The following is a 26209-nucleotide window of genomic DNA, read 5'->3' as shown; positions in this document are numbered from 1 at the left end:
GTACCCCAAAACCCAAACCTAGCCCTGAACCCTTAAAATACCCCTGTACCCCAAAACCCAAACCTATCCCTGAACCCTAAAAATACCCCTGTACTCCAAAACCCAAACCAAGCCCTGAACCCTAAAATACCCCTGAACCTCAAAACCCAAACCTAGCCCTGAACCCTTAAAATACCCCTGTACCTCCAAACCTACCCCTGAACCCTAAAAATACCCCAAAACCCAAACCTAGCCCTGAACCCTAAAATACCCCTGTACCCCAAAACCCATACCTATCCCTAAACCCTAAAACTACCCCTGTACCCCATAACCCAAAACTATATCTGAACCCTCAAAATACCCAAACACCCCAAAACATATACCTCAGTACCCCAAAACATATACACCTATACCCATACTTACCTTATCCAAACATTTAAAAAAAACATGCTTTTACCATTCATGCATTTACAATGAATTTCGTTGTAAATTTATGCGTGGTAAAAGCATATAAAATGTAGTGCTATGTGTTATAATGGCATTGCGGAGTCATGGTACTTTCGTAATGAAAGTATGCGGAGTGATGGTATGCGGAAAGAAAGTTGCGGAATATTGGGTGTTTACCCTCCCCCGGTAAGTACATTGGTGGCACGGCGGCCCACATCTCCAGCAACATACTCATATTTTTTCACCACCCATTTGAAAAATGCACAGGTCTTTCTCATTGATGGCCAGCACCGACATACACTTTTAGACACACCTCCCGCCACAAGTTCTAGAATTGCGAACTTTAGAGCTGGGGAGCTACGTTCGAATCTCGGCGTCAGCTCAACATCCTGTGATTCCAGGCAAATCGCTTTGTCTCCCCGTGCCTACTACAAATGAATGTGTTCTTCTGTAATGTGAATTGTGCTCATGCCATGTTGTCGAGTTTGCGCTATATTATATTGCAAGGAAAAATAAAGTATCGAAACTCGAGTTCACACACTACTGAACGCGCACTCTTAAGTGCATCAGCAGTGCACTGGGAATCGGAGTGTTTCACAGGCCTGTCACAGATAAGAAATGCTATCAAAACGAAATACTACTGGCCGGCAGCAATTCATACCCGGACAACTACGGGACGGGCTGCTAGTATGTAATAAAAAGAGAGGCTTAGGCCTGTCAAAAAGTTTATTTTGCCAGGTCAAATTGGCAGTTTAAAACTTTACACAGGCTGCAATGACAGAGCAGAGAAATGTTTAAAGGGCTAGTTTAGAGGATGACACAATCGATGCTGCAGGTTCCTTACTAGTATTTAATTTACAGGGATTGGGTACATGTTGCCCCATATACTAGAGATTTACAAGTAAATTAAATGTAACAAAAAACGAAATTCAGAAAATAAATGGGCTGAAGGGAAAAAGAGTGAGGTGAAACTGCAGAGAGGGCCAAGTCCGACAATATTTTATTTAAAATTGTAAGAATGGAAAGGTGTTGTCATTTTATGTTTAGCTCATTTCATAATTAAAATAGCCTCTTTATCATGATATAATCTCCACGTACAGCCATACTTCTCATCTTTTAAGTGTTTTAAAGCACAAATGCAATCATAAGCTTAATACACAAATTCCACAACATTTTCATTCTCCTCTTTCCACTCTTTTCAAATTCCCCCCTCTTCAAAAAACAAAGAGAAATAGACAAGAAAGGAACACATCCAAGTTTCTTTGAATCTAGTTCAGGTTGTTGACATGTAGTCGGATTATTGCTTGGTGTTATTAAGTTCAATAATCCATAGGGCATTCATATTCTTCCCAGCTTGGGGCTATTAAGGTTCACTTAGGTTGTCACTATTTAAAATCATTAATGGTGCTATAGAGTGTCATTACTGTTTTTTGGCAGAGTTTCCAAGAATGATTCTGACTATCACCTCTCTTTGCACCTCAGTCTTAGCTCCTCACTGATGCAATTCAGGATACGTTGCAAACCCACCTTTTCACAATCTTCCTATTTTGTTAAATGGGGTCCCTTCTCGCTAGCTTCCCGGCTTCTCTTTTCTCAATTGCTGTCATTTTAAAGATATATTTAATGTCATGAGTTCTCATTGTAAATGTTAACTGCATTATTATTGAGCCAGTTGTTAGCATATATATTTTGTCTGTACTTTATATGTATCCCATATAAAATAATTAAACACAACTATTGCTTGGGACCAATAAAACTCCTTAATGTTGGGGCTAGTGCAGCTCATTAATGTTGCTGCTATTTAAATTCATTAGAACCTCGCTCCATGATGTTCAGATGTCACAGGACATTCATGCTCATCAGTGCTTGGGGCCATTATTTCTCATCGATACTCATTACGACCAGTGTCCATTGATTCTATGGAATTAGGGTTGGAACAAAAATACACAATGATGTTCAATGGAAAAATCTTTAGTGAAAGATAGTTAATGGTGATTGGGAGTGAATCATACCTCCAGCATGAAACTTCCAAACACGGGAAACACAGTTAAGGTAATAAGATAACCTAAACTCCTACACCTGCTATACCACATTTATAACTTTAGACATTGTTTCACACATGCAGTACTACAATGCATGATGTATAAAGTCAGCAAACTAAAATGACATACTTACAAATGTACAGAATGACAATTAGAAGTGGATGTTACATGTAACACTGCATACATTGCCTAAACTATTCACAAAGTGTATTTAAAGAGTAATTAATATTTCAATCTGACACATTGTCAGCAAATTAAGAAACCACTTCATCATATCGTCAATTGGAGATGCTTTGAGAATACAAAATGTACCAAGAATAAAAAGACAATTACGATTAACTCTTTTTATCACTCCACCAGCTTACTAGTTCAGTCCTTGAAAGGTCTTAATGGGTTGGTCCTCTTTAGTTATTGCTTGTTGGCAGTTTAATTCACATTTTGGAATAGCTGACACTAAAACCATTCATTGTTTGAAGTCTCAGTCAAGGACCTGTGGCATTTCACCTTTCACTGGTAGAGAAGTTCAATATATTGTGCTGCGATAGGAGGAGTCCCTCTGCACTCCATCTGGACCCACCAACCCCATGCACAGCGATGATTCATGGAGATTTTGGTACCCCGCGCGCCTGTCCTGCATGAAAATACTATGTGAAGGCAGGCTTTGAGGCCAGAAACACTGTTGTGGCCATGTGCAGACACTTTTCTGGAGGACAACAGCAAATCAACTTAATTTAAAATTTCTCCAATACATGGTTTTTAACTTCTTGTGTTTCGACTTTGAAATGCATTTGCTACCAAGGTTACTTTAGTGCGATTTTTTTATTTTAATGACACTAGGGGGCCCATTAGGATGGCGGGCGGATTGCCCTCACAGGGCCGGCGGTAGCTACCGCCAGCCCAGCAGGGGCCATCCGCCCGCCATCCTCAACAAAATGACCCCCCACCACATTAGGACGGCTGGGGGATCCGCGGCGGACGGAAAGTCCGTCTGCCGCATTTCTGCTGGTCACAAAAAGTGCTTTTCTATGGTGGCGGTGTCTGCGAGACACCGCCAACCATATTACGATGAGGGCGGTCCGATGCTTTTCCATGGCGGCAACGCATGCAGTCTTTACTTTGGGGGACGGTTGCAGGCCCCCATGGTGAAGGTGAGGTGGGGGGTGCACATGGGGGGTACCTGTGGTACCCCCCTGCATTTGCATTCACAATGCGGCAGGCATCGAGCGGTGCCTGCCACTTTGTGTAAGCAAATGCATAACATGCATTTTTGACATTGCGGCGGGTGCTGGTGTAAACATCGCCCGCCGCAATGTTAAAAATGCATAATGCGCCCGCCAGTGTGGCGGGCGCATCATAATGTGCATGGCGGGACCGCCGCTCGGATTGTGGGCGGTCCCGTTTTCCACGAGGATGGTGGGCGGGCAAAGTCCGCCCGCCATCCTAATGTGCCCCTAGGTCTGTTCCCAAGGCAATGGGTCAGGGCCCAATCTCCTGGTCTGACAGATCAGTATGTGGGCCACTTTTTTTGCAATAATGCAATAATTGTCCCTGTCTTATGGTCAGGTAGGCCGGTTCTTATAGTTGATTTCCGTGATATTACTACAAACATTGCCTGCTGCAAACATAAATGCGTTGAGTCTCCCATACCTTCCAAAATACCCATAATGTGTGTCTGTGCACGTTTAAAACTGGCCAGATTTGCAAAGGGGGGATACTTCTTTAGCCATCTGTTTTGCCAATGGGGCCACTTTTATTTTGGCACCCAGACTTATTTTTTGCCCAGTGCGACCCAACTGCCGCTTTGAACATGGCCTATTAATAGAATATGTTCTGAATATGCAGTGAAATATCATATCATTTGCAGGCTTAAGTTCAATTCAGTTGGATGATTTATTCATTCACGAGCCCTGCCTGTAAACATTATATACCCAAGCATCCAACATCGAAACAGCTGCAGTTCTCCAAACAGCTTTTAAAAAGGGCATTCTACACTACTGTACATCAAGTGCATGTGTAAGCAGCGATGCTACTTTTACATTGCTCCGTGTTATGACACATCCCATATAGAACAGTAATTATTTCATTGCCATGTGCCACACCCTGTTGTAGCAATATATGCATCTGCACATTTCCATATTGAAATAATATATACAGATATCAGCATCAAAAACTGATGTACCAATAGTGCTCTGCAAACTCCTCTTTCCTGGGTTTCATTGTTTACTATTGCACTCCATTCCCTTCTTTTTAAGTTAAAAATGAAACTTTATTTGAAAAGTAACCAAAACAGTAAAATTGTGGTAACGTTTACAATTAAAGTGCAATACTCATAGATTACATTCAATGAGTTTTCTGAAAACTATATAATTAATTATGAAATTTATGTAGCAGACAGAACAAGAAGGAGTGAAAGAAATGAGAACGAAGGAAAGGGAAAGGAACATAAAGAGATAAAACATTCCTTATATTGTATGAATATTTTAGAGAAAATATAACAATACAATTAGTGACATTTGTGAAAGCTAAGGGGGTTTTGAAACTTCTTCAGTAAAGGGTTGATGTAAAGTATTCATTATTGCAGAGGAATTCAGGAAAGCAGTTACTGGTGACCAAAAGACATCTCTCTTAATAGCTAAAGATATTGGAGTGACATAGTTTCTGTCTAATCTATGATTGTAGCAACTGCCGTACCACCATGCTTTAAAGGAAATGTTAAGAGCATTTTTCCAATTTTTGTTGTTTATTGAAATGCTACAGCAATTAATAGCTCTACAATTTATAAATTAAGATCACAATCTTTCCAAGCTTCAAAAAGACTACCTAAAAACATTTGTAAAAGAGAATGGGACAGGTGTGTGAAAATTTCAAGTAATTTGTGTCCAGACTTGAAGCTGGAATTGATATGTGTGAGGGCATTCAAATAACATGTTTTAACATTGAAATAGAAAGGTGACATGACCAACAGGCTGTTGATGTATTCGGTGTAAACATGAGACTATGGTACACAAAGAATAATGTTTTTGTAGCATTAGCAGTATGTGTAGTCCTACAAATTTGTATCCAAATTTTATTCCGTAAGGAAATAGAAAAGGAAAGGTATAGATGAGTTTCTCATTGCAATTCAAGTAACTATTTCTGTCTGGGTTCAGGCAAGTCAGTACGTTGAGTACATATTTTGAATGCAGAGGGAAAAGCTGAAAGTATGTTTTGCACATTTGAGGATATAGATATTGTAGGAGTGGTAGAATGAAGGGACTTATAGGAATGAAAATAACTGAGCATAAACTTTGGTATTTAAGCTGATATGTATTAGGAAGATTTAATAAAACGTTAGCTTGAGAGAAGGAGATCATTGAATGATTATGAATTAAATGATGAGTCCATAACAAAAGCTTATTCCCACCATGATTTCCAAAAAGTACGTCTATTAATATTTTAAGGAGCTTATTATACCAGATGGAAGATTGAAAAAAGTGATCTAAAGTGGAAAGATCAGAAATTAAAACATAGTGCAATACCCTAAAAGCATTTTTGAGAATGGGTAGTGAGATGTAAAATGGGAGTTGAGTGAAAGATAAAAATTCTGAAAAGAAAAGGGGTGAATAAAATATATTTCTAGTTCAGTCAACCAAGGGTGTTCGTGTTCGTGTTTCCCAATCTCTTAATATAGAGATTGGGAAAATACTTAAAAAATAAAGCGATATGATAAGATTGGAGGTTAGGGAAGTTTACTCCCCCTTGCTGCTTACTATGTTGAAGTTTCAGGAGAGACATAAGTGGCTTTTTATTATTTCTTAACAATCCTGTTAAAATAGAATATATTTTCTTAAAAACAGAAGACAGGATATTGGTTGGAATAGCAAAAATGACAGAAAATAATTATGGGGTCTAGTATCATTTTTATAGAGTCCAATCTACCTCACCATGAAGGAAACAGTGGATGCCATCATTTCGTGAGATTATTTAGGTTGGAAAGAAGGGTAGTTACATTTATAGCTACATTGGGCCTTATTTAGATGATGGGGGTCCTGGGATCGCTGTCACTTTTTAGCGGCCTGACTGCCCGCATACCAGTAGGTCCGACCTCTGGATTGAGATGCGGCTGGTGAGACCACCTCTAGACTACATCCTTTTCCAAGAGCTGAGCTCTTACGGCAGTGGTGGTGTGGACAGTGTGGGTGAATGGTGGTGGCGTCTGACTCGACTGGGGTCCATTTCCTAACCAAGTCCTTACCTGTGAGGAGCTTTTTACCAGGAGGAGAACTTGCCCGTTTTAGCCCCGGACCTTGGACCTCGCCAGGTGGTGAAAGGGGCTGCACGTCTGTCTTCGAGGGAGCAGTGTTGGAACTGGGTTGAGGCAGACAGCGGGGCTGCGAGCGTTGCAGGGACTCCATATCCCAGGAGTCCCTGCGTGACCGATTGCCAGCTTCCGGTCCGCTCTCCCTGTTGTCCGGCCCCCGCCCTTTGCAGGCTTTTAAACCCCTACCGCCCCTTCTACTGTGGGACCATTTCCTAACCAAGTCCTTACTTGTGAGGAGCTTTTTGCCAGGAGGACAACTTGCCCGTTTTAGCCCCAGGCCTTGGACCTCGCCAGGTGGTGAGAGGGGCTGCACGTCTGTCTTCAAGGGAGCAGTGTTGGAACTGGGTTGAGGCAGACAGCGGGGCTGCGAGCGTTGCAGGGACTCCATATCCCAGGAGTCCCGGTGTGACCGATTGCCAGCTTCCGGTCTGCTCTCCCTGTTGTCCGGCCCCCCGCCCTTTGCAGGCTTTTAAACCCCTACCGCCCCTTCTACTGTGGGACCATTTCCTAACCAAGTCCTTACTTGTGAGGAGCTTTTTGCCAGGAGGAGAACTTGCCCGTTTTAGCCCCGGACCTTGGACCTCGCCAGGTGGTGAGAGGGGCTGCACGTCTGTCTTCGAGGGAGCAGTGTTGGAACTGGGTTGAGGCAGACAGCGGGGCTGCGAGCGTTGCAGGGACTCCATATCCCAGGAGTCCCTGCGTGACCGATTGCCAGCTTCCGGTCCGCTCTCCCTGTTGTCCGGCCCCCCGCCCTTTGCAGGCTTTTAAACCCCTACCGCCCCTTCTACTGTGGGACCATTTCCTAACCAAGTCCTTACTTGTGAGGAGCTTTTTGCCAGGAGGAGTACTTGCCCGTTTTAGCCCCGGACCTTGGACCTCGCCGCACCCGCTCCGCGGGTGCCGCTTCGCCAGGTGGTGAGAGGGGCTGCACGTCTGTCTTCAAGGGAGCAGTGTTGGAACTGGGTTGAGGCAGACAGCGGGGCTGTGAGCGTTGCAGGGACTCCATATCCCAGGAGTCCCTGTGTGACCGATTGCCAGCTTCCGGTCCGCTCTCCCTGTTGTCCGGCCCCCCGCCCTTTGCAGGCTTTTAAACCCCTACCGCCCCTTCTACTGTGGGACCATTTCCTAACCAAGTCCTTACTTGTGAGGAGCTTTTTGCCAGGAGAAGAACTTGCCCGTTCTAGCCCTGGACCTTGGACCTCGCCAGTTGGTGAGAGGGGCTGCACGTCTGTCTTCGAGGGAGCAGTGTTGGAACTGGGTTGAGGCAGACAGCGGGGCTGCGAGCGTTGCAGGGACTCCATATCCCAGGAGTCCCTGCGTGACCGATTGCCAGCTTCCGGTCCGCTCTCCCTGTCTTCCCGCCCTCCGCCCGTAACGTCCCCTATATTTATGGTCTATCTTCCCGCAGCGCGGGACGCAGCTCGGGGCGAAGACCGGGCAAAGAGCGGGCCGTTTTAGGCCGTTAGAGGCCGATTAGGGCCGGGCCGGGCCACACCTCTAACTCCCGTTGTGATTTTAGGCTTACCATTAATATATATATATATATATTTTTTTTTAATTCCTTCCATCTTTTATCATCATATTTATTACCATGTCCCCGAGAGGAACCAGAAGTAAAACCGCGGGAAAAAATAAACAACTCACCGGCCCTATAGATAGCTTTATCACGAGGGCAAATTCCTTTATTGACCAGAGCATTTCACTTATCGAACATAGAGTATCCCAAGACCTATTAGAGGCTAGAAGATCCTCTATGGGACACCTGGCAAATGTAAGAACGCCGGTCTCCCATAGAGATCGAAGACAGAGTGAGGACGGGGACAAAAGGCAAAGCCTTCCAAATATAGTTGACCTATCGGTCTCGCAACTCTCGAAAACACAATCAACTTCAGATTTAGAAAAGACTCCAGATTTAGCCCCGCAATCTCACCCCGGAAGAGGTAAGACAGGCAAGAGGGAGGAGGGAGGGTGCAGTAAAGAAAAATAAACCTATAGATACGAGTAACATAACAACAGCTAAATCAACAGTATCTCTAACTGAGATAATAGAGAATACACCTAGCTCCCCTCTGTTGGAAAATCAGAACAGACACACGGTGATGATACACCATACTCGTGACATTTCACCTCCTATTAGCTTAGAAATAGCACCCAATGCTCCACAAACAAATGAGGTAGACCACAACTATAATATCGAACTTCTAACAAAAATTGGAGACATGTTACAACAAACTTTTAGACCTATACAAGCTAGATTAACAAAGATAGAAACAGCGATAGCCGAACTTTCAGCCTTGATGAAACCAACTCAAAAACGTAATCTAACCCTGGAGCCACAAAAAGCAGCGGCAGCTAAGCCACTCTGTTTAACCCCCACTGTCCAAGTGAAAAACTCGACTCCATCGCTCCAAGTAGTAGCTAAGTCCACAAACATAACAGCGGACAAGAACAAAATAACAAAAAAATCTACCTTTGAATCCCTTAAGTACAACAATCAAAACCCCTCGTGAACATACAAATATAGGTATGAAAACAAAACAATCTCAAACAAATAGAGAGAGGGAGAGGCAACCGCTGGGCATAATACGCCCGGTCACCCTTCCGCCAGAAGCAAGCCCATTTGTTGTTATCATGACTGGCGTCCCAGAATTGGTGGATCAAAATTCTGAACCAAATTGGTCACTTAGAAATAAGATCCAACATTGGCTTAGTATAAATCGCCCACCTCCGCCCTACTGTTCAGCTAGAATTCTGATGGTCAGAAGAGCTCCTTGGGTGTGTCATGGGAAAAAAACAATACAGGGCGATTGTATCTTAATCACTTTTGAAGATAGTCGAGCATATCTGCGCAGGGGAGGATCTTAGCTTAAATGGGGGGATCGGCACAAAGCGTCTCTCCTTTTTCTACCCACCAAGATTTCCGGACGGTCCCTCTACAAACGATGGACCCTGGTACACAGTGGGTCCTCGCTATCGGGGAAGAGGAAGGGAAGAGTGGAGAGACCCACATCAGAGGGGGAACTATGGAGAACCATCTCGATGGGAGGGTTGGAATGAAATACCATTAACGAACAGGTACAGTGGCCTAGAGTCAGTGGACTGACCACTACTGCCAGAAGACTCAGAGAGCCAAAATTCAGAGAAGTCCGACACCTCTCATAACTCCCAAAGTGGTAACACTCCTAGGAGTGATTCTTCACTTCTGGGTATTGTTTCCTGGAATATTGCCGGACTACGCCCAAAGATTGAAGATGGGAGTATCATGAACCTTGTAGGTAGACACCAAATAGTCTGCCTTCAGGAGACATGGTCACCGACAGAACTTCACCTTTTGGGTTTTAAGACTTACTTCTCCCCAGCATTGGTGGGGCCCAAGGGTAGACCAAAGGGAGGACTAAACATCCATATAGCCAATACTATCCAGCAATTAAAAATAACGACTATTGAATTGGATGAAAATTTTCAGATTCTCTGTCTCTCCCTACCCAAACAAGCATTGGAAATGCAATAGGTCTCACAATAACGCGAGTCTGAACTATTAGCATTGTAAATGATAATGCCCTTTATTTTTGCGTTCTGGTTTTTGGAACATAAATAAAAGGCTTTGTCATTTACAAGGCCTATAGCTTAAATTTGCGTTAAAACGAGACCTATTGCATTGCAAATGCTTGTTTATTGAGTTTCATAATGAAAGAAAATACAAAGTGATGCAACCAAAGTGCATTGCCAAAGTAAGGCATATTCCATTTTATGAAAGATTCATTGCATACTTTTCAAGAACAGGGTCTGTCGATAAGGCGCCAGCATTGGAAGCATTAACCTTTAAAGAGTTAGGGTTCATAGTAATTTCACCGGTGCTGATGTAAAGCGCTCCGATACTTTCGGGTCGAGCCCGCGCTATATAAAACTGCAAAAGAAAAAAAAAAAGATGAACGGATATGAGCGAGAGGGTTGAAGCCTAAGAGGGGGCGCCGTAAGGGAGAGGGAGGTGAGCTTTAGAGAAAGGAGCAAAGATCCTGAAGATCCCGAACAGTAGACCACGGAAGAAAGAGTTCAAGCGAGAGGGGGAGGTTAAGAAAGATGCGACGGCGCTGGAGAAGCCAGAGTAGAGAGAGGGTGAACGGAGGAGACATGGACACAAAAGAGCAGTGACAGGAGGCTAGACGTTGACAGCTGTTGAAAGGGAGAATAGATTTGATTTATTTTTTTATTTACTTTATGCGTTTTTATATAGCGCGGACTTTACCCGAAGGTGTCAAAGCGCTTCACAACGGAAACAGTAGCGTTACATGAGGAGAAAATTACAAGTGGACGTTTTACAAAAGCAAACGTTACATTGCATGAGGCAAAGATGACAATTGTGCATGTGCCAAAAGCAAACAAAATACAAGAGGTAGCAAGCGATATGTTAGAAGAGGAAAAAGTGACATGTGTGCAATTACAAGTAGAGGTAAAAAAAAAAGGCAGATAACAAGACCAGGGAGACATGGACGAGAAGGAAGACACTGGAGAAGAGACGGAGCAAGAAAAGTCAAGGCAGGAGCTGTACGAGGTTGTTCTAAAAAAACAAATCTTCTGGTCGTGACGTGCGATCATTGGAGGGGGTGCAAGGGATGAGGGAACACGGCCTGGGGGAAGCTGGCTGGGGAGGGGGAGGAGAAATGCAAGGAAGTTAGGGGAGGAGAAGCCGAGAAGCCGCAGAGCGCACACTGAGCGAAGCCCTTTGATGTGCTGTGCGGCAAATGGAGGGAGGCTGATGCGCGTTCATGTTTGAACACGTGGTTCACATGAACTGCATGAAAACGCCAGCAAAAAGCTGGTGGTTTCATGAGCATTTTGAGCACTTGAATTCTCGTTCCTCAATGCGCTTGCGCGCATTTAAGGTCACAAGACCTAAAAAGAGTCAGTTGTCCTCATAAATTTCTACAACAACCTTGAGGAACAACAACTCCTGAAGGTGTTAGTAAATTTACATGAGAAACTATCTACCCTAAGGCAGAAAAAAGGTGAAAAGGGCTCCGTATTTTTCATATGGGCGGGGGATTTCAACCTACATCACTGTAAGCATCTGGGGAAAAATTGCGCTGGGATGGTGACGGAGGAGGGCAATCCCCTCATTCACTTTTGTCACACTAAATTGGGTATTATGATGAATGACTTCTTATCAGATCTGGACCTTCAAATAGCTAATACCCTAGACGATAGTACTAACCACCTAGAACCAACCTATGTGGGAAGAGGTTGTTTTTCAACGGTCGATTATATTTTAATATCGGCTGGTCTCCAAGCTAGGGTTAATGAGTTTGAAGTCATCCCAAACACCTTAAGCGATCACTCAGCTCTCAAACTGGAATTGAATTTAATCCAGCAACAATCTTTACCCCAAAAAATAGCAAAAGCGTTGAGCCAGAACAATATAAATCTGGGTCAACTAAATGGATTCACAATAAAATGGGGGAAGATAAACCCTGGAGAACTCACTGAAGAGCTGATAAAAGCGACATACCCCCAGATTATGAAATGTCTAGACTTAATGACGGTAGATGAGGAAGTCCTTAGTAACTTCTCTATAATTATGGATAAAATTAAATCCTTACTTACAAAAAGACCAACTACCCGACCCTTGAGCAATAAAGGCTGGTTTAATCACGACTGTACCCATGCCCATTCCAAACTTAAGCTAGCATTAAACAAAGATGATAGGGATCCCCATCAAATTGCTACTCTAAGAAAGGAATACCTCGCAATACGGAAGAAAAGAAAGGCGGAACTAAAACAGGCCCTGTGGGACGAACTCCACTCTAGTGCCCAAGAAAGAAACAGTGAAGCATTCTGGAGAGTGGTGAGAACCCCATTCTTGGCAGATGAAAAAACTCCAAAAATTGAAGTAGCCATAGATGAGACAGTATGGGTATCACATTTCTCCAAAATCTTCCAAAACCGACCAACAAATCAAGAAACTGAACGAGAAACACTCCCAGACGTGATATATCCCATTCAAATAGAGTTTGATATCTCGGAGATCCTTCTGGCCCTAAAATCAAGTAAAAATGGAAAAGCTCCTGGGCCGAATGGAGTCCCGGTTGATCTCTATAAACACAATACGGACCTCTGGGCCCCTATCCTTACTAGGGTATGTACGGCAGCCGCTAAGAAAGGACTTCTGGAGTCTTGGACAAGCTCTGTGATGGTCCCGATTTTTAAAAAGGGAAATCGCCAGGACCCTGCCTGCTACCGCCCGATATCCTTGTTGGATTCGTTGGGCAAGATAGCAGGCAGGGTAATCCTGGAGCGACTCCAGCAGTGGGTGGAGGAGAGAGGAATCTTGTCTGATTTACAATTTGGTTTCCTGGAGGGCTTCGGGACAGTGGAACAGGCCCTAAACCTTTCTATCATTATGGGGAAGTACATACATGCAAAGCAGGACAGACTCTACATGGTCTATGTGGATCTGTCCGCCGCATTTGATTGTGTCTCCCATAAAAAACTATGGTCCGTGCTATCACAAATGGGGGTGGACTTGCCACTTTTAAACTTCCTGAGGGAATTGTACTCTAAGCCTTCCGCGAGAGTCCGTTTTGGTACAAAGGGCGAGCTAACGACGTCATTTGGAGTGGAGCGTGGAGTCAGGCAAGGATGTGTCCTGGCTCCCTTCTTATTCTAACTCTATACTAACAGCTTGGAGGTTGAGCTTTTGAGGGGTGCCCAGGACCTCCCACAGGCAAAACAACGCCCGATTCCCGCTCAACTCTCTGCGGACGATGCCGTCCTGCTGGCACGGACTCCCCGCGAACTTCAGAAGGTACTTTGTAGATATTCTTCTTTTATGGGTAGTCTTGATCTGCATATAAATGTGACGAAGACCTTTGTAATGACGGCAGGTACAGGGAGGAAGCACCCTAAAGACTTAGTGTTAAAAAACCAAAAAATAGAATTTACATCTGACTATTGTTACCTGGGCATCACGATAGATGACAAACTGTCCTGGAAAGTGGCAGTTGAGGCCAGGAAACATTGTTTTAAGAGAGCCATAGCAGCCCTTGTGTCTTTTTCGCAAAAATTGGGCAAACGACCACCCCTGGAACTATTAAAAATCTACAGAGCCAAATGCCAGTCAACAGCACTGTATGGGGCTGGCGTCTGGGGCCATACAGATGTTTCTGCGCTACAGGTTGCAGAAAATGCATTTTTTAGGTTCCTCCTGATGGCCCCAAAGCGATCCTCAACATACGCGTGCCACGTTGAACTAGGCGCGCCATATGTTGAGGATCTGGCAAGAATTCAACCACTGCTCCTATGGCGGCGCATCTGGACCTCGGAAAAAAATGCATTAACTAAGAGGATAGTGGCAGATGCCATCACATTAGACCACTCTCAAAAAATTAAATGGCTCGCCTATATTAAGAATTTTTTCACTGATCTAGGATTGGAGATTTATTACACCACTCCAGAAAAGATCAGTGAAATTTCTAAGAAAGAGCTAAAAGATCTGGCCCTAGGTCATTTGGAAAACCTGAGGCTCCTCTCTGAAGCAGGCAAACCCTCTGTCCATCACGCCATAATGGTCCAGACCACTTTCACTATCCAGCCCTACTTAAACCTTGAAATAGGTATTTTCGATCGTTTTCTTCTGACCAGATTCAGATTAAACCTATTTCATAGGTTAGTAGCTTTTCCTGTAATGAACGCTTGGGACTCGACTTTACCCCTCTGTCCATGTGAGGAAAAGTCAGTACAATCCACCCTACATGTAGTCATGTTCTGTAAATTTTATAATGAACATCGTAAATTGTGGTTAATGTCTTTGTTAAAATCTTGGGGTTTTAAACAGTGTCGTCCTGCCATGCTGTGTCTACAGTTTTTAGACACAGAAATTACTTGCTATCATGTTCTTAACTTGTTGAAATGCATATTCAGACATAGGAAAAATTTGTAAAGTAATGTCTATTAATTAGTGTACTAAAAATGAACTGTGAAAATAATCTTAGTATGCTAAATTGTATTGTACTGTAAAACTTTATGCTCACAATTTTTAAACGAAAAATGTATGTATTAATATTGCTTTTATGGATTTCTAATTTCGAAACTCCGAATAAAGAAAGTTTATTATTATTATTATAGTGCAATACCCTAAAAGCATTTTTGAGAATGGGTAGTGAGATGTAAGAAGGGAGTTGAGTGAAAGATAAACATTCTGAAAAGAAAAGGGGTGAATAAAAGATATTTCTAGTTCAGTCAACCAAGGGTGTTCGTGTGAGTCCCGTTTAATATAGAGATTGGGAAAATACTTAAAAAATAAAGCGATATGATAAGATTGGAGGTTAGGGAAGTTTACTCCCCCTTGCTGCTTACTATGTTGAAGTTTCAGGAGAGACATAAGAGGCTTTTTATTATTTCTTAACAATCCTGTTAAAATAGAATATATTTTCTTAAAAACAGAAGACAGGATATTGGTTGGAATAGCAAAAATGACAGAAAATAATTATGGGGACTAGTATCATTTTTATAGAGTCCAATCTACCTCACCATGAAGGAAACAGTGGATGCCATCATTTTGTGAGAATATTTAGGTTGGAAAGAAGGGTAGTTAGATTTATAGCTACATTGGGCCTTATTTAGATGATGGGGGTCCTGGGATCGCTGTCACTTTTTGGCGTCCTGACTGCCCGCATACCAGTAGGTCCGACCACTGGATTGAGATGCGGCTGGTGAGACCACCTCTAGACTACATCCTTTTCCAAGAGCTGAGCTCTTACGGCAGTGGTGGTGTGGACAGTGTGGGTGAATGGTGGTGGCGTCTGACTCGGCACCACCATGGCCATTACAACCTACCTTTCAGACTACCTTTTCATGGCGGGCACCCGCCATGAAAAGGTTGGTGGAAAGGAAGGTTTTGTGGTTGAAAACATCTCTCCTGTGTTAGTGTGCCCTGGAGACATGTTCATAGTGACATCTATGTGTGCCCCTATGCCATCTGTACAGTTGAATGCACTGTTGCTCCTTTAGACCGTGCTGCAGGGAAACAGCGCGCCCGACCACCAGATGCATTTCAGCATGGCCGATATTGACTGTGGCTCTTAAGTAGAGCTGCAGCACACCGCCAGACACATGGTGATATCTTAATACAGCAGTCAGGACATGGCCTGCTTGTCAGCGTTTTCTTGACTACTAAATCAGGCTCAGTGGAATGGCTTAATGTAATTAGTGAACCAGAGACTCTAAATATTTTATTTTTGTTGGATTCCAAGAAAACCTGAAATGAGAAGTCATGTCTAAAACACCATTTATAACACGTAAGGATTTCATATTTGTCAGCATTAAGTTTATAACCTGAAAGGACCACAAAAGTGAAACCGTTTCCAGGAGAGGCTGCATTGAGGAATCTGGAGTGGACAAATACAAAACAATATAATTAGCTTACACTGAGCATTTGATATGCCTATCCTCATTTTTAAAGCTACGTCTATTTGTATTTTGCCAAATGTTTGACAGAAAAGGTTCTGTAGCATAAGGATGAAAAGAAGAGGTAAAAGGGGAAAACCCTGGCTGAATCTTTATTAGGGGAAAGGGGCAGAAGTTAAACAATTAAAGGAAAGTGATTCTTTAGGAGAATCATATAAGAGAGAAGTTATATTAATACATTTTTGTCCTAATAAAAACCAAGAAAGAGTAAAGAAAAGGAAATTCCAGTGAATCTGTTCAAAAGCCTTCTCAGCATCCAGGGATATAGCTGCTCATCAGCCTCGGCATGATCCTTGACGTACCACGCCACGGCCACATCACCCCCCACCTGAGAAACCTGCACTGGCTCCCCGTCAACAAGAGGTTATCCTTCAAGATCCTCACCCATGCACACAAGGCACTCCACAAGACCCGCACAGCCTACCTCAACAGACGGCTCTCCTTCTACATCCCCAACCGCCAGCTATGCTACGCTGACCTCTCACTCACCACCGCCCCGCGCATCCGAAGAACAACCACCGGTGGGAGATTCTTCTCCCACCTCGCCGCCAAGACATGGAACACCCTCCCTCTGAGCCTACGACAGGCCTAAGGCCCGCTGACCTTCAGGAGGATACTCAAGACCGGGCTGTTCGATCAGTAGCCCCCCCCCCCAGCGCCTTGAGACCCTCGCGGGTATGTAGTGCGCTTTACAAATGATTGATTGAGTGATTGATTGAGTATGTTGGGGGATAGTCCTTCCTACCCTCATGGAGAACAAATGAAAATACTGGATCAGTGATTGTACTGCCAAGCTTTTGTTTAATAAAAAAATTATATGAGAAAAAAAATAATACATCAGCTTCAAGAGACGAAAAATCTGTGTTTGAGTCAAATTCCTTATGAATAGAGTATAGGTACCCATCAATATCAATATGAGATGGGTGAGTTTCTGGAGAATGAAGTATTTTGTAATAAATAGAACATTCTGCTCAGATATCCTTATCTTTGACTAGTGGCGTTATGCCATCACATAATATTTTTTTCATTTTAAGCCGTTCTTTTTTACATTATTATAATTTGCTGAGAATTTGCCTGCTTTATTTTGTCCTCCATAGTAGTTTGGAACTTGATTTGAAAAGGTAAAAAGCAGCATTCTCCTTTAAAATGTTATTGAATTCAAATCTAGCTTTAACCCTTTCCATGCTCATGACGGAACCGCTACGTCATTGCACCCACCCATGGGGGAAGCACTGGCACCCCCCCCCTCGGGAAGCCCATTGAGCCCCCACAAAAGGGGGATGGCAGCAGAAGAGTTTCCTCTGTCACCACCGACCACCCCTAGGCAATCCCAGGATGTCCGCTTGCACAGCGTGCACCGATGTCATCAGAAAGCCCTGAACGTGCTGGAAGCCATTTGCTTCCAGGCGTCCACGAGGAGTGAGGTATGTTTCCTTGCTCCGGTAGGGCGGGGGGAGAATTTTGGATGTATTGAGTAAGCATGGGCGGATTTTGCGGATTGGCAATCCGCGAACTTGCGTATTTACGGATTCGCAATCCGCGAAGATCCGCGAACTCTAGCGGATTTGCGGATTTTTCAGTTTTTTGTGTTGGCGCGTGTTCGCGCCGATTTTGGGACAAGTTCGCAATTGCGAACTTACTTTTCGGCTTGCAACGGCCGCGACTATGTTGTTTCTACGTCTGGTTTATCATCACAGGTTCACAGCACCCTCTGTTTCACCACTGCCACCCTCTGGGACACCCATGCCACCCTCTAGTACATCCTCACTGGCACCTATTAGGTTTATTTATCACTGTAGATTATGGTGGTTGAAAAAAGCAAGCACACCTGCCCTTCTTCAACTGCCATCAATTAATTTGTGTTTCATTAATGTGTCAGTAATTTTGAAAGTTCCAGTCTGGCTGGCACCTGCTTCCTTCCTTATCTGTAATTTGCTTTTTGTTGCAGTGAAATTTTTTTTTCACAGGACCTTTATGGTGCTATTCTATGAGCCTGCTGTTTGGGTCATAGCAGGGTCATAGAATAGTTGCAAACTCTGGAGGGGCCCATCAGGAAGCACTACCTTGAATGTTACTAATGTTAAGTTTGAACTTTTGCACCTGCTCATTGCTTTCATTTTAGCTAAAATCGTTTTTTCTGCAATTTCGCGCGTTTTTTGGGGCGCGAATCCGTGCGAGATCGATTTCGGAAGCCGCGAATACGTGCGAATACAAAATTGTTTTTGTTGCGACGTGTATGTTCGCGTGATCTTGCGCGTGTTCGCGAGGCGCTTCTAGCTATTTGTTTGCCAAGTTACCCTATCGGTCGTACACGGGCGCGGCCATCTTGTTGGCGTGACGTAATTCCGTTTCCGCCCGCTATGTGTAATCTCGCAAAGTGTGCTGCTCGCTAGTACAATTTCGCGCGTACTCGCAAGGAAAATCTCGCGCGAACTTACCCACGCGGTCGTGAACGGGCGCGGCCATCTTGTTTCTCATTCATTGCTATGGTTCTGGGCATGCTTTCTCTATCCTCTCTCAATCTCTGCCATCCTTTGCTTGTTTGAAGTTTTTTTGATCTAATTTTACTTATTATCTAACCCTCTATTTTTCTAGCTCTATATTTTTGTGTTTTCTGCAGCTTTTAGTTACTTTTAAACTACTTTTTTAAACTCTTTTCTTTTCTTCTTCACTATTCTATTTCTTCTTTATCATTTAAGTTTATTTCTGCCCAGACCATGGTAAAGGGAGCCGGGAAGCACCCTGAGAAGGGGAAGGGTCCCGCACCCCGTGCCCGGCTCCCGTGCGGGCGTTTAAGGGGGGAGCAAGTGGTCCCGAGGGAGATCTTCAGCGCGGAGGAAGTGGCGGCACTGATCTTCCACGTCCAGCGCCGCCTCCCCAAGACGATCCTGGGAGGCGGCAAGATCGCGACCGGCTATGGCATCCGGGAGCGCCGCCAGCGGTGGGAGAAGGTGTGCCGGGCCATGTACAAGATCTCTGGGGTCCGGCGCACATATAACCAGGCCACCCACCGCTGGACCGATGTCATGGACCGGGAGCGGGACTTGCTGGACGAGCTCGGCGTAGAGGTCCCCGGGCTTGGTGAGTAGTAGTAGTAGTACATTTACTACTCTGTTTTATCCTGCTCTGTTATTTGCAAATCTTTGTTCTTTACCAAGAGCAATAATGCTGCCGATTACATTGAGGTAAATTATATTTCAAAATCTTCTATGCATTTCATTTTCAGGTGCACTGCTCTCCTTCTCAGTAGCCTTGCTTGCTACTATGCTTCTTTGTTTTGTATGTTGTGTTCAGAAGCATTTCATTGGCCTGAGAAATTATGTATGAGTGTACTGTAAAGAAAAGAACTGCGTAATGCTAGACAGTAAGGGTCATATTTTCAATTACCGGCGCATCCCTGCAAAGTAGCAGGGATGCGGCAGTAATTGTGTGCCATGCCACCACCACCCATTGGCCCAAAACGTCACAGAAGCCTTACGCATCTGTGCCGTAAAGGCAGCGCATTGCTGGAGTTGCGTGCCAACGATGGCGCAGCTCCAGCAATGCTCTGGGGTACCCTATCTCCCCAATGCTGCATCAAGCCGTACGTCGGCTTCAAGCGCGCAGGGTTTGAGTCATGCATCATTGTCCTAAAAGTGACTGATTGACATCTTGTAGATTTCCCTCAGCCACTTTTAGGATTCGTTCCTGCGCAGGTACGCCCTCCCTTGCGCCGGAACGCCCCCTGATGGCGCAGGGCTTTACAACGTGATGCATCGCCCATATGCCCATATGTGTTTGTTTTTTTAATATATACGCCGCACCAACACCATGGCGAGTCTTTTGTTCTGCCGCTGCGTCAGAAAAGGCACGCAACAATGGAGGAAAATCAGCCGCAACTTCCGCAAGGGACTTATAAATCAGCCCCAACAGACTGAAGTCCAGTCCTTCCTTTAGACAGTCACATGGCTATCAGAAGAAATAGTGGCGGTGGTGGCGGGTGGATTGATAGTTTGAGTATTCACTGATCTGCAAGCAGGATGGACTTTGTCTGTCACGTGTTGCGCACTGCTGCCTGCAGTGCCAGGCCTAGGCAAACCTCTTTAGTAGTCTGTTTATTGAGTTACATAGGAACTTTCTAAGTCAACGTTCCGCAAATCAGGCAATACGAATAACGTAGTATACCACATGAGATAGATCCCGTGGAATAGTTGTCTATCTATTTGCTATTTTTCCAAAATATGTTGTTATTGTTCTTTTGAAATGTTTGATTTGGTTGAAAAATCTCATCCATGTTTTCTGGTTTTTCTTTCTTTCATGTTGTACATCAGCTCCCCCCAAGGGCAAGAGGACACAGGAGGAGGGTGCTGAGGATGCAGGCCAGGATCGGGCAGGCGAGGGCTCCTTTGCTGGCCCCAGTAAGTTTACATTTTAATAAACAGTACATATTTTTTCCTAGCGTTCCTCATTCGATTTTTTCTAAATCGTCTTTGATCTTCTTGTAGACTGGATATAAATTCTTATCCTGCCTCGAATATGACTCCCTGTGGTATTACTAGACTATTCTTATTAGTCTGTCTGTGTAGCTAACTAAGATTGGACATTTGGCAATTCCATTGGACTCCCATTATATTCAGCAATACCTCTATGCACTGTCTCCTTACTGACTAGATAGTGTGGCAGAGTCATTCAGCTCCCGAAGTCACCGATTATAGATCCCCAATGATCTCTAGATTATCGTACGCAGGACAAGAGAGTAGTACGGAGTCACAGCACAGTCAAGAAGTGTCAGAGGCACTCATGCTTGCAAAAATTCCAAAACCTTTAGCTCATCCACTCTAGTCTAGAGGAACAAAAACCACAGAGTCTATTTAAGTGTAAAAGCTTTATTAAAAGTAAACACATTTATTAAAATCTACTTTGTCATAAAACTATTTAACTGTAAACGGAAAAGTGGTTAGTGCTGACGATTAATTGGACACATTTCTTGTGGTCGAGCCGAACTCTCACCTAGTTTGAACTTGATCCTGGTCATGTTCTTAGGACTCAGGAGTCAAGCTTCTGTCTGTTAGGAGAAAAAGTGGTGCGTGTTAAAAATCAAAAGCAAGCATTCATCAGTTGTGCATAAAAGTGCAGCAAGACAACAGCCTTCCCTGGAAAATGGGACATTTTTACTATGGAGTAGACAGTCACAAATTATTACATTGTATTCTGTTTTTTTAACATTTCTCCTAGACCAAATATTATATAGTAGTGAGTGGTGAATTCTAACATTCTTAAATGTACTCTGTAGGTGTAACATCTGGTGACGGGGCCAGCGCGGAGGTGGCTGTGTTGGACTTGGACTCGGAGGCCTCTGGGGAGGAGGCGGCGTTAGAAGAGCTGGTGGCCGTTCCTGTGGGGGATCAAACGGTGGTGGCGGAAACAGGTAAGCTATATATTCCTTACTTATTGAGATTGAAGACTGCATAGTGTGCTTTCTGCACGGGTGTATTACAATTACAAATCAACCAGGTAGTAGCCTCCTCGAAATGTACTTCGACTTAGCTGTGAAGTTTTTGGTGAGAAGAATCCCAATAAGTTCTTAGACGAACGTGATGGATGGGATGAACGAAAAGCGAAAGAAGGGTGTAAGTAAGTGGGACGCGAACTTGTATGATGGCTGGCAAAGAAGAACGATATGTGTTTGCTTGGACCCAGAGGTGGCTGGGAAGGAAAGAATATGGTATGGTGCATGGCTGGGTCAATGATGAAGCAAGGATGGGTGGAAGGACAGCAGCCTGGGTGGGTGAAACAGAAACTGTATGTGTGCATATACTTTGACTGAATGGATGCCTGGAGCATGGTATTCTCTGACTCTTACATAGCACATGTGTATCTAGAGAGAGTAGATGGTCGCCAGGTGAAGTAAGTGTTACCTTGAAGAGCATGTACCACCGCACCCGCACGTCCGTCCCAGTGCAGGGAAGGCAAGGAAAAGAAATTGTAAATGTGTCCAATACTACCATGAATAGTAGCAGTACTTTGTATTGCGTTTGCATTCACAGCATATATCTGGTTATTACGGTGGACACTCCGTACCTCTCTTAATAACTTTAGTTTACTTGTAGTACGTCATTCATGTGTGGGTGTATCACTGTTCACTCAATATTAAGCAAAGCACCTAAAGTCATCTCATCTGTCATTAAATACGTCCCATGTGAAGTGATAGATAATCAAATTAGTTAGCTTCTTCAGTTTCCTTTTCTAGTACTCATTTGCACTGTAGGGTGAAAGGTAAATTAATTAAGCAGTAGCCCTTGTAACAGAGTATTCTCAGTGCCACCCGTAATAGAAAAGTAATAGCTTCACCACCTGCATGTACTGGACCGGTACAGTAACGCAAGTCTGTCTCCATCATCATGGTGTGCAACTTTTTTTCTCGGGTGCAACTTCACTGTGCTGTGTCCATGTCATTCTGCCGGCTTGCATAAGATAACGTACCCATTTCCCTAAACAAGAGAGAAGAAGAAGAATAAGACTGGTGTACTGTCATAGTCGACTGTAATGGAAGTCCATAGTGGTCGTAGAATTAGTTCATTAAACTACCACTACTGTTAGAGCAAGGATGCAGAAGTGGGAGGTTACATAGATACTGTCCTCAATAGTTATGTACTGTGCTTTCAATTTGCTACTTGTACTCTGTGACCCAACTTTCGGCTCAATCACTTTGTGTTATTAATAAGGAGCATTGGTTACAGACTATGTCTTTCTTTCTTCATATAGTTGCTCCTTCCAAATCAACAACAAGGAGGGAGCAGGCTAGATTGGCCCGGCAACGGAGGCTGGAGGCCACAGTCGCCGAGTATCGGCGGCTGGTGGCCCTGGAGGAGGAGGAGGACACGCAGTCGAGCGGGGCAACATCTTCGACTGTGACCACTGCATCCTCCTCCGTGACTAAGCCAGCGGGACCGAGCCGGGCTAAGAAAGCCGACCGCCACCGCCAAGCAACCGAAATACCAGCTGCCCCCCACAGAAGCTGCAAGGAACGCCAACGCCGCCTACGAGTCCGCATGTCCAACCTGGAGCAGGAGGTCCTGAGGTATAAGACCTTGGTTAAGGGCCTCCGCTCCGAGCTTGCCACCCTCCGCAAGGAGTATGATGCCCATGCCGCATCATGCACCAGCACCAGCACCCTCCAGTAGTGGAGTGTCCCTTGCCCTTTTTTTATAGACTTTTGGGGGGTGGGATTTGGGAGTTGGGATCGTTTTGGGACGTTTCAGAGACAATCGTTGGGGTTAGGGTGGGTGAGGGAGATTATTTTGTTAGGGATAAATAAATATATTTTTCAACTTTATCTGACCATACCTGTTTTTTACTGCTTTTCAGTCTGGTGGGTGGGGGGCGGGGGTGTAACAGTAACTTTGTTTTCCTGAACAGTCGTAGGACTTTAGTAGTACAACCGTCAATCTCTTGTCTACTCCGAAATAATACTCCATTATACTACCTCCCACCAAACGCTTATCTTACCTGTAATTTGTGTTAGAAATTAGGGCTAGGCCCAGGGCTGGCTCCAGGTGAAATGGGGATTAACGTTGTCATTCCTGGGCGGGTGACATTTCCTCATTGCGGTGGTACTAGTGGTGTGACACAGTGGCAGTTGCATGCCTATGGAAAAAAAGAAAACGAAACCTTGTTTGTACTCCTTACTGTAGCATTACAACGGTTACGGTACGATCGAGAAAATAGCAGGTGACAGTACACTAGAACAGTGCCATAATGTAGCCTAACAAATGGTAAAGTATTGCAAGTATAACTAGTACTTGCGTTGAATTTATTTGACATTGGCTACTACTACTAGAAGATATAGTACTGAAGCTGAGTAAGTCTAGAAGATATCCTCGTATTCCTTCACCAGCCTGTTGCTGCTATCACCTTATCCTCCCCAGCAAGTGTGTGGAATTATTGATGTCATTTTAGTCAGACATCAAGCAAAACAACACAGCCCGGGGGAAGAGGGTTAGGGTTTGTAAAATGGATGGGAATGGGGGTTTCTTTTTGGGTAGGTTTTGTTGAGAGAAGAAAAAAAAAGCAGAGCATGGACAAACAATAATTGAAGATACAGAGTTTACAGACAATCTTTGGTTACAAACTAAAGGTAAGCACATGCAGTCACACTCATAGAATAAAAGACAACAATGGATACTGTATCTGTATTGCGTATGTTGTTGGAGTTGTCCTGTTGAAATTGGTAAGTAAGTTGCATGCAGCAAACAATTCCTCTTATTGGCGGCACTCCTCCATTCCAGCTGACGCTTCGTCCATCAATGTGGTGGTGACCACTGACAGAAGAGACACCCTGTCCACTGCCTGCCTGGCGGATGTTGACTGAAACCCGGCCTGTAATTATTGAACGGAAAACAGGAAGTGCTATTACAATACCACTGATAAATAAATAAAAGGTATGTACGCTGTGTGGTTCAAAAAGTGACACTTTGATTTCCCTAATAGACAGTACAATATTTTTGAAATTGCGTGCTCTGTCTGAGTCACCTTTTTAAGGATCAATAAGTATGGCCAAAATATTATAGCGGATCTTTCCCCTCAAGGTGGGTGTACTACTGTGTTTTAGAACAAAATTTGACCTTCCCAGCAATGCTCCCACCAAGACCCTTACTAAAGCCAGTCGCAAAAATGTAGAAGAACCCAATCATATCTCCAAAAACGATGCCTAGCAGAAAAATGGTTACAAAACGTACTTTGAAAGTAACAGTAGACCCAAATACAGACCGTGGATTGTATTCAAACCACTTTCCTGCAAGCAAAAGTATCCATAGCCAGCATCGCTCCAACAGTGCTCTACAACAACAGAACCGCGTTGCAATAGAACCCCCCTAAACACATGCAATCCTGCTGCTAGGGCTAACCCTAACGAACCCTAACTTACAAAAAGTGCCAAAACTGGTGTTTCCTTATGGATTTTGTCCAACAAACTTCTAGCCGGTATTAGACCTTCCCAGGAATGCCCCAGGCAAGACCCGCCAACCCACCCGCAAAAAAACACCCGACACAACACCACCAAACAGCGAAAAAGCTAAATCTCATACTTACAATGTCTCTCGGCCTTCGGTCCAAACGCGGCGCTGTGCAGCTAGGTCGTCATCATCATCAATCATCATAACTCCTGTTTTCCACCACGGATTTCCTGAAAAGCAAATGCAATCAAGATTAGACTGTCGCAGCAGTGCTTCGACAGAGACCCCGGCCGCAACCCACCCACGAACAGCAGGAAGCCCCCTAAAACGCTACATTGAGCAAGATGTCTGAAGAAATGGCAAAAAAAAGGCTTTTCCTTAAGGATTTTGTCCAAAACACTTCTATCCGGCATTAGACCTTCCCAGGAATGCCCCAGCCAAGACCCGCCAACCCACCCGCAAAAAAACACGCGACAACACCCCCAAACAGCGAAAAAGCTAAATCTCATACTTACAATATCTCTCGGCCTTCGGTCCAAAGTAACGCGCTGTGCAGCTAGGTCATCATCAATCATCATAACTCCTGTTTTCCACCACGGATTTCCTGAAAAGCAAATGCAATCAAGATTAGACTGTCGCAGCAGTGCTTCGACAGAGACCCCGGCCGCAACCCACCCACGAACAGCAGGAAGCCCCCCAAAACGCTACATTGAGCAAGATGTCTGAAGAAATGGCAAAAAAAAGGCTGTTCCTTATGGATTTTGTCCAAAACACTTGTATCCGGTATTAGACCTTCCCAGGAATGACCCAGGCAAGACCCGCCAACCCACCCGCAAAAAAACACCCGACACAACACCCCCAAACAGCGGAAAAGCTAAATCTCATACTTACAATGTCTCTCGGCCTTCGGTCCAAACGCGGCGCTGTGCAGCTAGGTCGTCATCATCATCAATCATCATAACTCCTGTTTTCCACCACGGATTTCCTGAAAAGCAAATGCAATCAAGATTAGACTGTCGCAGCAGTGCTTCGACAGACACCAAAAA

The sequence above is a fragment of the Lissotriton helveticus genome, chromosome 12, assembly GCF_964261635.1.
Source record: "Lissotriton helveticus chromosome 12, aLisHel1.1, whole genome shotgun sequence".
NCBI lineage: Eukaryota > Metazoa > Chordata > Amphibia > Caudata > Salamandridae > Lissotriton > Lissotriton helveticus.
The sequence above is the reverse complement of the archived record's forward strand: the minus strand, read 5'-3'. Positions refer to the sequence as shown.